Source organism: Myotis lucifugus, unplaced genomic scaffold (assembly GCF_000147115.1).
Source record: "Myotis lucifugus unplaced genomic scaffold, Myoluc2.0 scaffold_20, whole genome shotgun sequence".
Lineage (NCBI taxonomy): Eukaryota > Metazoa > Chordata > Mammalia > Chiroptera > Vespertilionidae > Myotis > Myotis lucifugus.
In genome coordinates, this window is record NW_005871068.1 from 1,136,350 (window position 1) to 1,154,257 (window position 17,908).

General features: G+C 40.5%; 1 pseudogene; it reads left to right on the plus strand.

Moving 5' to 3' along the window:
- The first annotated feature begins 6,909 nt into the window (after positions 1–6,909).
- LOC102430381 overlaps positions 6,910–17,908 on the plus strand; it is a 17,891-nt pseudogene continuing 6,892 nt past the window's right edge.

The following is a 17,908-nucleotide window of genomic DNA, read 5'->3' on the forward strand; positions in this document are numbered from 1 at the left end:
GGCGGGGGGGGAAAAAAAAAGGACCACTTATGTAATACCCTTTGTAATACTTTAAGCGGAAAAATAAAAAAAAAAAGAAAAAAATGATGGGTTTAATATGCCAGAAAGGAGTGAACCATCACCTTCAGTTTTATTTCTAACTGCTGACTCACACAGCTGTTTGTCATTGATTCTTGCTGTCTTGATGCAAAAGAAACCAGAAACTAAGCCTTGGTATCACTCTCCTCTTTCCTTGAAAGATGAAATAGCAGAACTGCTTCTCTGTTTATTTTGCTCACACATTACTATTGTTTAAAGCACAATTTTCAAATTCATTTCTAGCTAAGTGGATTGATTTTTTTTATTACCCATGCTGAGCAGTTGACAGTAATGATTTATTGCATCTCTGGGATTTCTGCAGCTCCATACGACTCATGGTTTGATTCACAGTTTTCCTAATGGCTTTTGTGTTGGTGGTGTTTGCTCTGAGAGCTTCTGTAAAGTGATGCACCACTGAGAGCAGTGAACTCTGGTCCTGTGCTCTGGCCTTAGTTTTGTTTTTCCTCAGCTCTGTGACCGTAGTGACAGTAAGGGGAGAAAAGACTCATAAACAGAGGTGACATGCTGCCTTCTGCTTTCCTAGGAACTATAACCATTGTAGCTCTGTTCTACAAGCTGGAGTCGGGTTGGCTTGAAAGGAGGTTTAGGGGGAGCTGAGAGAGAAGGGTAAATGGGTAAATTTCAAGGAGATGGCTTACTTCCCATACTTCATAACAACAAAAATGGCAACCTACTGTACCAACCATGTGGCATGTATTAGTCCAGACATTGGCAAAAAAACAGCCTGTGTGCTCAATTTTGGCCCTACCTGTTTTTGTAAATAAAGTATTATTGAAACAAAGGCATGCTCATTAATTTACCTAATATTTATGGCTACTTTTTATGCCACAATGGCAGATTTGAGTAGTTATACAGAGACTATATGACCTATAAAACTGAAATCATAGGCCTTTTTCAGAAGTTGTTTGCCAATCCTCTTAGTCCACTTAATCTTCATGGTGTGAAGTAGATTCTGGTAATAATTCCATTTCACAGAAGAGGAACCTGAGACTTCGAGATATGTAACGTGCTTAAGGTCTTACAGCTATTAAGAGGTGGAGAGACAGCCCTGGCCGGTGTTCTCAGTGGTTACAGCATTAGCTCATCCACCAAAGGGGCGTGGGTTTGATTCCTAGTCAAGGGCACGCACCTGGATTGCAGGTTTGATCCCTGGCCCTGGTTGGGGCACCTGCAGGAGGCAACTGATCAATGTGTGTCTCTCACATTGATGTTTCTCTCTCCCTGTTTTCCTCCCTCCCTTCCACTCTCTCTAAAAATCAAAGGGAAAAATATCTGTGGGTGAGGATTAACAACAATAACAAAGAGAGATACACAAAATTAGAACTCAGGGAGTCTATCACATACTGTCTTGGAAAGTTACTCAGAGAATGCAGTGATTGCTAAGCCTGTCACATTAGCATGTCTTGTTTCTTTCCATCCTTACACGGTATTGCTTTGTAAAATCTTTCTAGATTATGTCATTGTCTATTGCAGCCGTGGGCAAACTACGGCCCACGGGCCGGATTCGGCCCGTTTGAAATGAATAAAACTAAAAAAAAAAAAAAGACCATACCCTTTTATGTAATGATGTTTACTTTGAATTTATATTAGTTCACACAAACACTCCATCCATGCTTTTGTTCCGGCCCTCCGGTCCAGTTTAAGAACCCATTGTATTGCTTTGTAAAATCTTTCTAGATTATGTAATTGTCTATTGTCTAATGGATTTATGGAACTTAAGATTTTTAAATCAGAACTACCTATTAACTAATCAAACCATTTGTTGGTGTTAGATCAGGTGTGGGGAAACTTTTTTCTTCTAAGGGCCATCTGGATATTTATAACATCATTCAAGGGCCATACAAAATTATCAACTTAAAAACTAGCCTGCTATATTTGGTCAAGCATTTAATTAACTCACCCCTAATGCCTTGTCAGGGCCAGACCAAATGATTTCATGGGCCTTATATGGCCTGCAGGCCAGATGTTCCCCACCCTTGGTGGAGATCATTGGTTCTCACTCATGGCTACACATTGAAGTAAGTTCAGGAGCTCTAAAAGTACTAACACCAGGTTCCATGGCTCTCGAGTTCTGATTTATCGGTGTAGAATGCAGCTTGGCACGGTGACTTTTAAAAGCTCCCCAGGTGATTATAATGTGCAACCAGGGTTGAGAACCACTAGTTATAGATATTTGTAAGTCTGGCCCTGAAAGATGTTGGTCATAATGTGAAGTCTAATATACTGAGTAAACCATCAATACAATAGGAAGGAAGAAAAGAAGGACAAATAATTCATATTAGAAGCACAAGCCCATTCTGAAAATGTTGCAAGTACATGAACCCAACTGCAAGAAATATTCTGTACACCATATATTTTATGATGATAAAGACAGTTGCATTATGTTCTAGAATTAATGTTATTTGTATATAATCATACTTATATAAATTATATGTAAATTGCACATATATGTAATTTGCCCAGGGTGAGAGGAGACACTCATAGTTGGAGAGAAATAATGGAAAAATTCAACATCTTCCTTTAAAAGGGTATATATGGCTTGTGCATTCATTCAAAAGCTGGAGTATATTTCTTCTAAAAAATGTTTATTTTGAGTTTCTTCATATTTTAATCTTTACTGAAGGGCAAATTAAATCAGAGCTGATTTAGACACATGGGGTTCATTAACTGACGGCTGCCTCATGGATTTACATCATAATCATCACCAGCAAATATTGAGCAAGCCCTGACAGGAGACTTGGTGACACTGTGCTGGTGCCTCATCTCCCAAAAAGTGCACCTTCACTGCAGTGCCTGGCGCAGCATAATCACAGCCTCAATTCCAAATAAATATCTCACTCCTCAGATTCTTTCCACTGTTTCTATTTGCACTGATGATGGAGCCAATATTGTTAAAACAGCATGAGACTGAACATTTACCCATGAGCCGAGTTCAACAAGCTGTCTGTACCGGCTGTTACATCATTCCAGGAAGAATAATGAAATTATTAAACATCAGAGAGAGGTTTACAAGATTTTTCTGAACTATCAAAGGTCACACATGTTTTCTTGGAGACTGCGAGAGAGAAGTAGGGTATGCATATAAAATATCAAAGACATCTCACAGGTTTATGTCTATGCAAAAGTGGCTCCCCCTTTTCCTTTTTTAGGCAGGGCTGCGAAGGAACACAGCATTCCTCTGCGCTCTGGCTGGTGGCGAGCAAATGTATGCTTTAGAATTAGAACTCAGGAGATTTATGGGATGTTAACATGTCAAGTCTTGGTAACCTCTCAAAAAGGCCACTTGTGAAGTCAGACGGTCATCAGTCACAGAAGCCGATGCATCTGTCTTCTGAGAAATCCCTCAGAAATGTCTTCCAGAAAGGTTATGAAAGATGAAAAATCTCAATACAGTGAAAAGATATTCTATAAATGTGAATTTTTGCTGCTTCTGGCAACTTCTGAGCACTCCCTCAATTGAGAAATGACAAAATGATACATGCATAGAATCTATTGAAGAAAATGCTAAAATTGATTAAAGGCAGCTGTACAAGGATCAATAAGAGCATATTTATGTAACATACATCAATATAAGGCTATCCTAAGTGCATTTATTAAAACACACTCATGCAACAGCAAGATGGAAACTTGTGCTCAGCTAAAATTAGATAATGCTTCCTACAGTCAGCCAAGCACACCAACCTGACTCTGATATTGTATAAAAGTGGTTTGATTATGACATCAAAGGGAAGTCTGTACAATGTTGAAAGATGTGGACAGAAAAGGAGATAATATTAAGTCTAACGGTAACTGGGGATCTTAGTCTTTGGCATCTTTGGCACGTCAGACATAATCAGTATTTAGAGTCAGGACATGCTTTGTTGTACAGACACAGTGAATGAAACAGGGATCTCAGCTTATATGGGCTGCATTAACTGAGCCAAACAACCTATGACCAACTGCACGAACTTTATAAGTAACAAAATAAGAACCCAGAGAAAGTACAGAACAAATCCTCTGCCGTTGACTGTGTGTTGCTTGATTGGATTCCCTCAGTACCGAGTTGTGATTTTCATAGTAGCTAACATTTCCTCACTAAGCCCAATATGGATCACAGGCCCAAACAATATAGATTGTTACAGCATATCAGAAAAGCATTTATGAAAAGAGTCACAATTAAGAATGGACTAAAATGGGGATAAAAATTTGAACTTGCATATTGTATATCCTATTACTCCTCCAGTCTATACAGCAGTGTGGTAAATTAGTCACCATTGAGCTCCAGTGGATCAGGCCTGGTTACTTCTCTCTGACTCTTTCCCTTTGAGAAAGAAAAGTTAGTTCAGACAGTGTACATCACATAGTGGAACATTTTAGCACATATATGAACTAAAAGAACTATAATGTCCATATTTTATTTCCTTTGTCATTCATTCTACACAAATGTATCGAGCACCTCCTATGTGTCAGAGCTGGGGCTGATTGCTGGATACACAGTGGTGACCAAATCCCTACTCTCCCGGAGCTTACAGTATAGAGAGGAAGACAGCTGTGAAAGGCATGAGTCCCCAAACCAACTAAGAGTTACAAGTTGTAATGAATATTGTCTAGGAAAAGAAAATGATGAGATGAGTGAGATCAACAAGGTTGTAAGTTTGATTGTGAAGTCTGGGAAGGAATCTTTGAGGAACGTTTAAACCGAGACCTGAAGGATAAAGAATCTGCCAGGGGACTAGCATTTATCAAAACTCTACGGAGGCTTGCCCAGCTCTATCACAGATAACCCTTTAGAGACGGGCCACTCTCTCCATTGGTGTGATCTACTGCTACGGTGTTAAGTTGTGACAACTTCCCAGTCTCCTGGCCTTTCTTTTTTCCACTAGTTGGTACCTCTGTTTATTGAATCACACTGTACTGGGTGCTAACATGTTTTCCTGAAAATGAAAACGCTGACTTTTCCAAACCTATTAGAGAGCAGGGAGATGATATTGGAATATTTATGTATACTTATTTTTATTCCAAGAAATAAGAAATATTTATTACTGCTTAATTTATGGATCAGTATGGTAAGTGTATACAGCTTATAAATAAATATATATCATCTGAGGATGTGTTAAATATAATCTGAGGATGAGTTAATATTTTTACAGATATATGTGCAAAATCAAAATGTTTAATGATCATTTAAAGAAAACAGTGAATACAGGAATCATTGCACAGCGTAACCAGAGCCCAGATTCTCCAATCCATCCTTTCACCTTTTTTCAAAAATTAAATTTTTGAGGGTGACATTGGTTAATAGGGTTATATAGGTTTCAAGTGTATATTTCTATGATAATGATCTGTATATTACATTGTGTGCCCACCACCCAAAGCCGAATCATCTTTTGTCACCATATATTTTGTCACCCATTTACCCTCTATCACTCCCTCACCCCTTCCCTCTGATAACCACAAAACTGTTGTCTGTGTCTCTGAGTTTGTTTTACATCCCATATACGGGTGAAATCACATGGTTCTTAGCTTTTTCTGACTGGCTTATTTTGCTTAGCATGATGTTCAATGTTCTCAAGGTCCATCCATGTTGTCACCTCTTCATTAAAGGCAGCAATTCCCTTTCATAGCCCAGTTTAGACTGCTCTCCAGTAACCAGGGAAACTTCATTCTCTGATAACTTTGACCCGTATTCAGATTGTTCATATCCCTGATAGCTCATAGCATTCTCTTTCTGCCTCAATATTTTGCTGTTTTAGTAATGCTGCCCTTTATTGCTTTCTGGTGTTTTCATTGGCAATGGCCTTGTCTCTCCAAGCAGACATAGGCTGTTCTGGGGCTAGATTAAATCTAGCACATTTTTATCTGACCTAGTGGCAGGAAAAGAGAAAATACTAAATGGATACTTCTGGACTAAACCCTCTAAGATTTTGCCATACAAATGGTAGCCAAAGGACCATTAGCATCAGTACCACCTGGGAGTGTGTTAGAGCACATCAAAATTTACACTGTCTACCTGGCTGGTGTGGTTCAGTGGTTGATCATCGACCTATGAACCAGGAGGTCACGGTTCAATTTCCAGAGGTCCCTTATTCCATTCCTGGTCAGGGTACATGCCCTGGTTGCAGGCCCCATCCCCAGTAGGGGGCATGCAGGAGGCAATCCATGGATGTTCTCTCTCTTCGATGTTTCTCTCTTTCCCTCTTCCTTCCACTCTCTCTGAAATCAACAAAAACATATTTAAAAAAATTTATACTGTCCTGTTGCTTTTCCATACTTTTCTCATTTCTTTGGAAGGCCCATCATACTGCACCAGTGATTCTCAAAATTTAATGTGCATGAATCACCTGGGGGGGGGGTCTTGTTAAAATGTATATTCTGACTCAGATCTGGGTGAGACTGAAGATTCTGAATTTTAAAAACATTCACAGGTTATTCTGATGCTTCTAGCTTGGAAACCACACACACACACATATATATATATATATATATATATATATATATATATATATATATATTAAAAGCATAATATGCTAATTAGACCAGACATCCTTCCAGATGACCTTCCGGACGAAGCTGGGGCTGCAAGGGAAGCTTGGGTCCCAGGTGCCAGAGGGAAGCCCAGGTCCTGGGTGCCTGCCAGAGGGAAGCCAGTGCCAGCAGCTAGGGGAAGGAAGGCCTTCTCTTGCACGAATTTTGTGCGTCAGGCCTCTAGTGTGTATATATATATATATATATATAGCTAATATGCAAAGTGTCCCCTTGGGAGTTTGACTGGGAGAACGGGAGTTCGATCGCTCACTATGACATGCACTGACCATCGGGGTGGCAGGGAACATGGCAGATGACCAGCAGCAGCAGTGGTAGGGTGCTGAGAGAGCGAGGGAAGGAGGAGGAGGGGAGGCGGAGAGACAGGGAACCTGATCAGCCCTGATTGCCAGCCAGGCCTAGGGACTCTACCCATACACTAATTTCATGCACCGGGCCTCTAGTTGAGATATAAGGCTCTAGAGCAGCGGTTCTCAACCTGTGGGTCACAACCCCTTTGGGGGTCGAATGACCCTTTCACAGGGGTCACCTAAATACATCCTGCATATCAGATATTTACATTACAATTCATAAAGTAGCAAAATTACAGTTATGAAGTAGCAACAAAAATAATTTTATGGTTGGGGGTCACCACAACATGAGGAACTGTATTAAAGGGTGGCGGCATTAGGAAGGTTGAGAACCACTGCTCTAGAGGAAGCATGTCATGGGCCACGAGTTTGACATGCTTGCTCTAGAGCTATGCTATCCAATACTATAGTGATTGTGCACTTGATATGTGGGGTTTTGAAGCTTAGTGTGGAAGAAAGAAGGTATACTATCTCAATAATTTTGAAATATTTGTTATATGCTCCAAGGATAATATTTTGGATGGATTGAGCTAAGTAAAATGTAGTACCACATTCAATTTATCTGTTTATTTTTACATTTTAATGAAGCTACTAGACATTTTAAAAGTACATATGTGACTCACGTTATATTTCTATTGGACAATGCTGTCCTAGAGGTCTACCCTAGTTTCCATTATCCATTGAGAATCCACCTCCGGCCAAAAGAAAATTTGTAATCATAAATTACACAACCATTCTTAGAAAGATGTTTTTCCTCATGGAAGTATATACTCTATAAATGCTATTTCATTACTCAAAATATTTAGAATTTGTCAACATTTGAGGTGTCTGTGTATACTTATGACTCATGATGCAGGCCCCCTTCTACATGGATGAATATGCATATAAGTATTGGATTAATCATCTGTGATTAACTTCTTGACAAATATGGATAACAGATGAGAATGCTGTTATTATATCCAAAGTGTAATGCAATTTTCAGTTCTTAGATATTCTCCATTTTTCTAGTCTCTTTATATTCTCTCTGCATTTCAGTTTTGGAAGTTTCTATTGACATATCTTCAAGACCACTGATTCTTTCCTTGGCTATGTCCACTCTCCTAATGAACCCATTAAAGAAAGGCATTTTCATTTATCTTACAGAACTTTTGGTTTCTAGAATTTTAAAATTCTTTCTTAGAGTTTTCATCTCTCTACTTATGTTACCTATATACTCATATATTGTTTGCCTTTTCCATTTGAGTCCTTAGCGTGTTAATCATAATTATTTTAAACTCCATACCTTCCTTCCCATATCTGACCCTGCCTTTTACTAAACCTTATAATTTTCTTGAAAGCTGGATATGGCCCTGGTTGTGTTGCTCAGTTGGTTGAGCATCATCCCATGCAACCATAGGTCGCCAATTCGATTTCCCATCAGGGCACATACCCAGGTTGCCGGTTTAATCCCTGGTCTGGGTGTGTGCGGGGATCAGATATTTCTCTTCAATCTCCCTCTCCCTTCTTCTCTCTCTAAAAATCAATTAAGATTTTTAAAAAGGAAAGCTGGATATGATGCACTGGATACAAGGAATTGAGGTAGATAGAACTTTAGTGATACAGTGGGAAGGTAGAGGGTAGGGAAAGCATGATTAGGGCTAAGTCTCTTAGTAAGCCTGTCCCCCTGACTGTGGACTTCACTAGTCCTTCTCAGTTACCCACTCTCTACCCCCTTAGGTGAGAAAAGAAGGCTAGGGAGGGCTGGAGTTGGTTTCACCAGGTCAGTTAGGTTCTGGTGAAATAATTTCTTTTTTAAAAATATTTTTAATTTTTAAGTTGCAGTTGACATACAATATTATGAGTTTCAGGTGTACAACCCCATGATTAGACATTTGTATATCTTATGAAATGATCACCCCAATAAATCTAGTACCCATCTGATACCATACATAGTTATTACAATATTAGTGACTGTATTCCCTATGCTGTACTTTACATTCCCATGACTATTTTGTAACCACCAATCTGTCTTTTCAATCCCTTCACCATTTTCACCGTCAAAATATTTCCTGTCTGTAAGCCTGTTTCCATTCTGTTTATTTGTTTATAGCATTTTGTATTTTAGATGCCACATGTAAGTGAAAGTATCTGGCATGAAATAATTTACTTTGAGGCCAGTCCTTAAGAGCAGTTATTGAGTGTATTTCAAAATGGCTACTTCCCACCTCCCCTTGCTGGAAGCTCCAGGAGATTTTTATCCAGTCTTCACCAGGCGAACCTGGTAGGGCTTCCAGAGATAAAACTGACAAAAGTGGGAGCCCCCATAAGACTGGGCCCCTTGGAGTTTGTAACTCTCAAATGTGTCCATAGTGAACCTCCAGCAATTCGTCATTTACAGTTTAGGCTTTCCTACAGCAGACTAGTTCCCTCAGAAGTTTCTGCTCATGGTTTTCTGCTCTCGTGATTTGTAATTTTCTATACTCACCTGTCTGCCTCTCCAATTTTGGATGGCAACAGTTTGCACTCTGACTGCATTCAGTTTATTTAGCTGTTTTTTTTTCTTGTTGTGTGGATGGAAATGATGACTTCCAAATGCATTACATGCTGGACTGGAAAACAGACGTTTTCAAAGTGTAATGTATAGCTAGGAAGGAACCAGCTAAAATTTGCAGCTGAAATGTTGGACAGGGTAAGAAGATTAATGTGAGATTAACAATTTTGATTTCATGAGGTGAGTTTTTAATTTGTTAGTCTATTCTTAAAACTGATGGGCACATGTTATTTTCATGATATCATTTACAGTTAAAATCCATGTTAGGACTATGAATAGCCAGTATTTTTATTAATATGCTTCTTGATTTTAGGTTTCATTTTTTTTCTTTAAAACCTTCTTTTTATGAGGATCTTGTATTCACTGTAAGTGGTAATATTGAATGTGGTATTGTAACATATTTTGAATTTTTTTAAGGCTTCATAATCTTCTGTGTGTATTGTGTTGAGGGGGGAGAAGATGGAAGGGAGTAGTGGATAGCCATGGGATATGGTTTCTTCTCAGGTTGCCATACCTCTAGAATTTTGGTTGCTGCTATTGCTGGCACCTGAGCTGATTTTCTGATCTTGGGAGTAAATCTTGTGATATGATGTTGGGCAAGTCATTCAGTCTCTGAATGTATCAGTTTGTTTTTCATTTGTAAAATGTAATTAATAACTACCTGCCTTATTATAGAGCACTAGAGGCCTGGTGCATGACATTCGTGCACTGGGGGCTGGGGGGGCAGTGTCCCTCAGCCTGGCCTGCGCCCTCTCGCAGCCCAGGACCCCTCGGGGGATGTCCACCTTCCAGCTTAGTGGGGAGCAGGCCTAATCCGGCAGTTGGACATCCCCCGAGGGGTCCTTAGCACTGCCGCGGAGGCGGGAGAGGCTCCCGCCACTGCCTGGCTTCTGGCTGAGCACTGCTCCCCCTGTGGGAGTGCACTGGCCAGCAGGGGGCAGCTCTTGCATTGAATGTCTGCCCCCTGGTGATCAGTGTGCATCATGGCGACTGGTCGTTTCACTGTTCAATTGATTTGCATATTAGCCTTTTATTATATAGGACTAGAGGCCCAGTGCACAAAAATTTGTGCACTTGGGGGGGGGGGCGTCCCTCAGCCTGGCCTGTGTCCTCTCGCAGTCTGGGACCCCTCAGGGGATGACCACCTGCTGGCTTAGGCCCACTCCCCGGGGGATTGGGCCTAAGATGGCAATCAGACATCCCTCTGGCAGCCCGGCAGCCCTTGGGGGATGTCCACTTGCCAGCGGGGAGCAGGCCTAAACTGCAGTGGGACATCCTTAGTGCTGCTGAGGAGGCAGAAGAGGCTCCCACCAACACCGCTGTACTGGCAGCCATCAGCCTGGCTTGTGGCTGAGCAGAGCTCCTCCCATGTGAGAGCGCCCTGACCACCAGAGGGCAGCTCCTGCATTGAGTGTCTGCCCCCTGGTGGTCAGTGTGTGTCATAGTGACCAGTCATTCCCAGTCCTTCTGCTGTTAGGGTCAGTTTGCATATTACCCTTTTACTATATAGGATAGAGGCCTGGTGCACGGGTGGGGGCCGGCTTGTTTGCCCTGAAGGGTGTCCCGGATCAGGGTGGGGGTCCCACTTGGGTGCCTGGCCAGCCTGGATGAGGGGATGATGGCTGTTTGCAGCTGGTCACACCCCCTTCAGGGTGGGGGTCCCCACTGGGGTGCCTGGCCAGTCTGGGTGAGGGGCTGAGGGCCGTTTTCAGGCTGGCGGGTGACTGAAGCTCCCAACCTCTCCTTTTTTCCTTTTTTTTTATTCTGGGATTTATTTACCTTCTATGGCTGTCACTGGAACTGAGAGCCGGCTTTAGCTCTGAGGCTGGGCTCCAGCTCTGAGACCTCGGCTGCTGAAAGCAGGTATCTGGGTTTGTTTGGCTTCTATAATTGAAACACTGTTGCAGCTCCAGCTCTGAGGCCTGGCTGGCTGAAAGCAGGTTTCTGGGGTTTGTTTAGCTTCTATAATTGCAACATAGTTGCTTAGAGTGCAGCTCAGAGGCCAGCAGCAGCAGGTTGGGAACCTTGGCTTCCTCCATCACTGGAGTAAGCAAGCCTCCTGTTCGCTTCAGCTGCCTGGCTGCCGGCCGCCATCTTGGTTGGCAGTTAATTTGCATATCGCCCTGATTAGCCAATGGGAAGTATGTCTGAGGTATGGTTAATTACCATGTTTGTCTATTATTAGATAGGATTATTAAATGGATACATTTGTGTACAGATCTTTGAACAATGCTCAGCAGACAGTGAGTGCTATATGTGAGCTATTATTTCTATCCTTTTTGAGTTTTGGAAAAGTATATTCCTAACTGTGCTCCTAGGTGTTGAGGGAAGGATCAGGCTCTTGGACATTTCAGTCTTTAAAAAAAATCTTTATTGTTGAAAGTATTACATAAGTCCCCCTTGACATTTCAGTCTTTGCAAGCTCCCTTAGCTCAGTTGTGCCAATATTATGTGGCCCATCTTAGAGCACTGCTTGTAGGGTTGGTGCCATGTGTAGATATCTTCATTTCTTTACTCACTCATTCAGTAAATATACATGAGTAGCTATTGTGTATCATACACTATATTAAACTATGTGAAGACAATAGAAAACAAGACACCATTCAATCTCAGGGAACAGAATTATAATGGGAGAGGCCAACAGACACTAAGACATGGTGTGATATGTCTTCTGTATGGGTAGGTGGTGGCTCCAGAATTTCTATATAGAGGGGCAACCTGATTAGAAAGGGAGAGGGTAGAGACTTATTTTAACTTGTTTTATCATTGCAAGCACATTTGTTTTACTTGTGTTGGTAGCTGGAGCGTGGATGATAGATGCTTTCTGGAGAAAATTGGGGGTAAAATCAGACATGAAAATATATGGTGGAGGCTGCTAGGCAGGGAAGAGGGAACAGTGTTTGCCAAGTACATATATTTTGGTTATGTTGCCATGTAATAAACCACCCCAACACTTTTTGGTGTAAAATAACAGTCTTTTTTATGGTCACAGATTATTTGGGTCAGGCATTGGGACTGGGCATGGTGGGGAGGAATTATTTTTGTTCTACAGTGTCTGGGTCCTCATCTGGAAAGGCTCAATTGGCTGGAGTGGTTTCAGAGCTGGTGGCTTCAATCCTATGGAGGCTTATTCCCTCACAAGTCTGGGATGAATCAATGGTTGGCCTCAGCAGGACTACTGACCAGTGGACCTACACATGGCTTCTCCATGTGGCTTGGGCTTCTCACAGAATGCTGACTGGGTTCCTAAGAGAGCATACAAAAAGGGATCTTCCAGAGAGTGAGCAGTCCAAAAGCCCAAGGAAGGAAATGCCAGGCTTCTTCTGACTGCTCCTGAGAAGTCACACCAATATTGTGGCTATGTTTAGAAAATTCAATCCATCACCAGTGGTTCTCAACCTTCTGGCCCTTTAAATACAGTTCCTCATGTTGTGACCCAACCATAAAATTATTTTCGTTGCTACTTCATAACTGTAATGTTGCTACTGTTATGAATCGTAATGTAAATATCTGATATGCAGGATGGTCTTAGGCGACCCCTGTGAAAGGGTCGTTCGACCGCCAAAGGGGTCGCGACCCACAGGTTGAGACCGCTGCATCACACCATATTAATAGAGTGTGGTGTGTTTCAGGGAACAGAAGGTTCACTCTGACTGAAGCATAATGTTCCCCTGGAAAGCTTCATCTTGCTTCTCCCTTTCTGGGAGCTACATTCTAGGGAAACAATTCCTTTGATTCTGTAATAAGCAGCTTGGTCTAGTGGCGAGTCCATGGGCTGTGGAATCAGCAAGGCCTGGGTTCACTTATTTTCTTTATTTTTTACATTCATTGCACAGATTCAAGAGACATATAATTTTATAATAAATATAAAATTTTTACGTTGGATAGTAATTTGTCTTCCCTTTTGTTAATTTTTAAAGCATAGGACATTTAATTTATTTCTCATTTTAAAATATAATAAAAATAAAGGCAGATTCCTATGGGATCCTTGATTGATTTTTGTTCCTTTCTGAGTGTCCATGGCCCTCACAGGAATATTCTCTATCTTACCTCTGTTGCTTCAGAATGGATGAATGTGTTGATAGTGTTTTTCTGGTGAATACAGTTTTTACTTTTATATCTTTTTTTCATTTTTCAGTTCTTGAAAAATGGTGCTAATATACTATTTTTGTGGCATTGCTGTATTTCTTAAAAATACTTTGCTGAAGTTTCCTCCTTCTAATTCTGATGAATTTAAAAAAAAACCTATACTTTGGATAGTGAAGGAAAAAATATTTTCTGTCAATGGTTTTTAATGTAAATAACTTCTTATTTTCCTAGATCCTCTTTATACATATTATCAGTTCTGCAAAACACTATCCAAAAGCAAAACCCCCAAATGTCACCATATTCAACTTATTCCTTTATATGTAGAATTAGTTGCTTTTTACCTGATTCTTTACTTTTAATTCTGTGATATGCAACCAATGCACCGTTTATAATAATACCCAGAGGTAGAAGCCGATACCACTGCTGAATGTTCTCCATGACCCAGACATATCCCAGTCATTCACCATATTTATAAAGTCTTCCTCCTAAATATCTCTCAAATACAACATTTCCTTTCTCTCTCCCCACCCCCCTTGGCATCATGGTGTAGTAATGAAAAGAACAAAGGTTTGGAACCAGAGTCCTGAGCTTAGTCTCAGCTCTAACACTGTGACCTGGGGTGAGTTTGTCAAGCTCTCTGATCTCAATTTTATATCTATAAAATGGGGATAATAGTGTCTACCTCATAGTGTTTTGTGATAACTAAATGTGATAATAGTTGCAAAGTACCCTCTCATACCCTTATCCTCCGTCTCCAAAATTGTTTCATTGAACTCCAATCAGGACTGTTGCTCTGTTGATTTCTTTTACTGCAGATCTCTCATTATGGCTTTCAAGACCCTTCAAATCTTGGCGTCTGTTTTAGTTTTCTAACGTTGAAAACTTAGTCGCTTAAAACAACCTTTTTATTATTTCTCACAATTCTGTGGTTTGGGTGGTTCTGCTGTGTTCTCTTGGGGTCTCTCAAGTCAGATAGCAACTGGGGCTGTTATATCTAAGATGAATGAACCCATGTGTCTGGCACCTTGGCTTCGACAGCTCTACTAGGACTCAAGGATCTCTGTGTCTTGGTGTGGATCTCTTTGGGTTCATCTTGTTTTGTACTCTCTATGCTTCCTGTACTTGCATATTGATTTCCTTCACCAGGTTAGGGACGTTTTCAGTCATTATTTCTTCAAATTGTTTTTCAATTCCTGGATCTCTCAATTCTCTTTCTGGTACCCCTATGTTGTGAATAGTGTTAAGCTTGGTGTTGTCCCAGAGGTCCCTTAAACTATCCTCAATTTTTAAGTTTTTTTTAATTTTATTCCAATTAGATGTTTTCCTTTACCTTGCCTTCCAAATTGGTGATTTGATTCTATGCTTCATCTGATTTGCTGCTGATTGCATCCAATGTATTCTTCATTTCAGTTATTGTCTTCTTCATTTATGACTTGTTCTTTTTTAATGGTTTCTATTTCTTTGTGTGAATTCTCACTGAGTTCATCTATTCTTCCCCTAGAGTCATTGATCTTCCTTATAACTAGTGTTGTTTTATTAAAATATATTTTTATTGATTTTAGAGAGCAAGGGAGAGGAAGAGGGAGATAGAAACATTAATGATGAGAATCATTGATTGGCTGCCTCCTGCAAGCCCACACTGGGGATTGAGCCCACAACCTGAGCATATACAATGACCAGGAATCAAACCATGACCTTCTGGTTCATAGCTCCACCAACGCTCAATCACTGAGCCATGCTGGTTGGGCATAACCAGTGTTTTGAACTCTGTGCCTCATAGATTGCTTGCCTCCATTTCATTTAGTTCTTTTTTCTGGAGTTTTGTCCTTTTCTCTCATTTGGGACATGTCTCTTTGGCTCCTAATTTTGTCTGCCTCCCTGTGTTTGCTCCTATATGTTAGGTAGATCTGCTTTGTCTCCCAATCTTGTCATAGTGGCTTTATGTAGTGGGTATCCAATGAGTCTCAGTGGCAGATGAGCTGGGTGCTCTAGGGGTGTTTCTTGTGTGTGTTGTGTATGTCCTCCTGTTGTAGTTGAATATTGATTTCTGTTGGTGCAATTGACCCTCAGGTTGACTGGCTGTGAGGACTGGCCATGACTACAGTGGATGAACTGTTGTACCCGGGCTCACCCCATGGAGTGGAATTCACTTTAGCAAGACTCCGGTACCTGACAATTCCACCCTTTTGTTGTGTAATTTGTGGAGCTAATTGGGTGGTGCTCTGGTGTGGTCCGAAGCAGGCACTGGGTGTGTTGATAAAAACCTTTCAGTCCAGGGTAATGGAAGAGATGGACCATATCTTAAGTGTATTCCATTGACAGATGCTTTCTATAGGTTAGCTCATTTAATTCTCACAACAATCCTATGGGGAAGCATGTATTATACCCATTCTAAAGATAAGGAAACAATTTCAGGGAAGGATAAATAACTTGTCCAAAGTCTTATAGCAAGTAAGTAACAGAGCTTGGATTGGAGTCCAAGTTCATTCATTCTCAATGTTCATGTTCTTTTCAAGACACAAAGACTCTTTCTCACAAAGGCACCTTCCAGGCAAAAGTCCAATGCAAAACAGCGCCTGATAAAAGACTGGGAAAGATGGGAGGCAAAGTTCAGTTCTTTATTAGCCAGATTCTGAGGGTCCTTCTTACCCGTTCTCTTATTCTGATTTTTTCTTTGTCTTAATTCATTTTCTCTTCTAACTCAAAGCAAGAAGTAGTAAAACGGTGGGAGAATTGCCAATATTGGTGATAAAACCATTCCAAGTTCTTATTTTTATCTTTAAGCTCTTCCCTGGATTAGCCATATCTTTGCCTTAATTCTCCAATTAATTTTCCAATTTTACAGTGGAAAACTGACATAAGTGGTATAAAAACCCTTGGCTATAAACTAAGCTGTAAGAAGTGATACATGCTGAATTTCCAAACCTTGCAGTTTAAAAACAATAATTAAAATAACTATAGTTTAGATGAGTGAGAGTTTGGGGTGGCTACAATAAATAGAATTATACTGTTCAAAAGGGATTTAGAAAGGTATTAGGAGGTAGCATTGCAAGAGTTGACACAAGAAGAGGTCAAGATATATATAGTGATTTTAGTTCTTTTTGGAGGTCAAGGTGAGACTATTTTCCAGTAGCATCAAAGGGAACATGAGAAGTGGTCTTAGAGATAAGATAAATGTGAGAATTGCAAGACATGGATCATTCCAAGATTGCTGGTTTCAGAGCCTTTGGGGATAAAAGGAATTAGAACTGGTTACACTTAAACTCCATCCTGCATATTGTGCTGAAGCAGAAAAGGCTGTCAAGGTCAGGCAGGTCATCTGATAAGAGACCAAAGTATGTGCCAAGGGGTGTGCTTGAGTCATGTTATCATAGCCAGACTCATATTCTTAGTTGCTGTTCATAGTGATAAATCTAAGCGTAAAGTTAGCAAAGAACCAAATGAATTCTTGCTCATAAGGGTGGGCAGAATGTCCAGAAACTTTAAAGAATGTCAAAAGCATAATGCATTTCATTACCATTGCTATTTATAATGGCTAGCACTTGCATTTCATAGCACCCTTGGTTCATTCTTTCCTCTTACCTCCTTCCTGCCTCAGAATTTTTTCCTTTTTCTCTTATATAACAAAAGAACAAAACATGTCTAATGGCAAATTTGCCTCCAAAGGCTCAAAAGAGGATGTGATCTGAAGGTGACCCCGGGGAAGGGGAAGGTAGGTTCCTATAATGTCTTCTGATGTTTATTGGCATGATTGCTCATCCAACCTCTCTCCTTAACCCTGCCCCTCCAATATGTAGAAAATTCCATATTTATTTCACTCTTTGAATGGCAGTGTCCCCTCTCCATGTGCCTCCTTTTTGGTCACCTGGTTGCCTTTGGCTCTAGTTGGAGGATTTATAGTTAGAAAGGATGACCTTTTCTCTTTCTTTTAAAAACACATCTTTCTGATCCTTCTTAACCTGATAGGGAAAATCAGTAATGGCATGAAGTGGAGAAAATCAATTAGGGGTGGATGTTTGAGGAGTTAGAATTGGCTCCTTGAAGGTTGTTATGGTATGGTAAGAGTCTTGAGAGACATGCTAAAGGTAGATCTGTTGTTAATTCATCTATCAATCATCCAACTAAACTGTAAACTCCATAAAGGCAGGACTCATATCCATCTTCTCTTTTGCAAAAATTACCTTTTTTACAGCAAAATTTCTGCAGTTAATAGGTGCTCAATAGTTATTTAGTGAATGAATAAAGATTTTCAGTCATCACCACTAGACACTATTACAACATTTTAGACCAGTAGTCGGTAAACTGCGGCTCGGCAAAC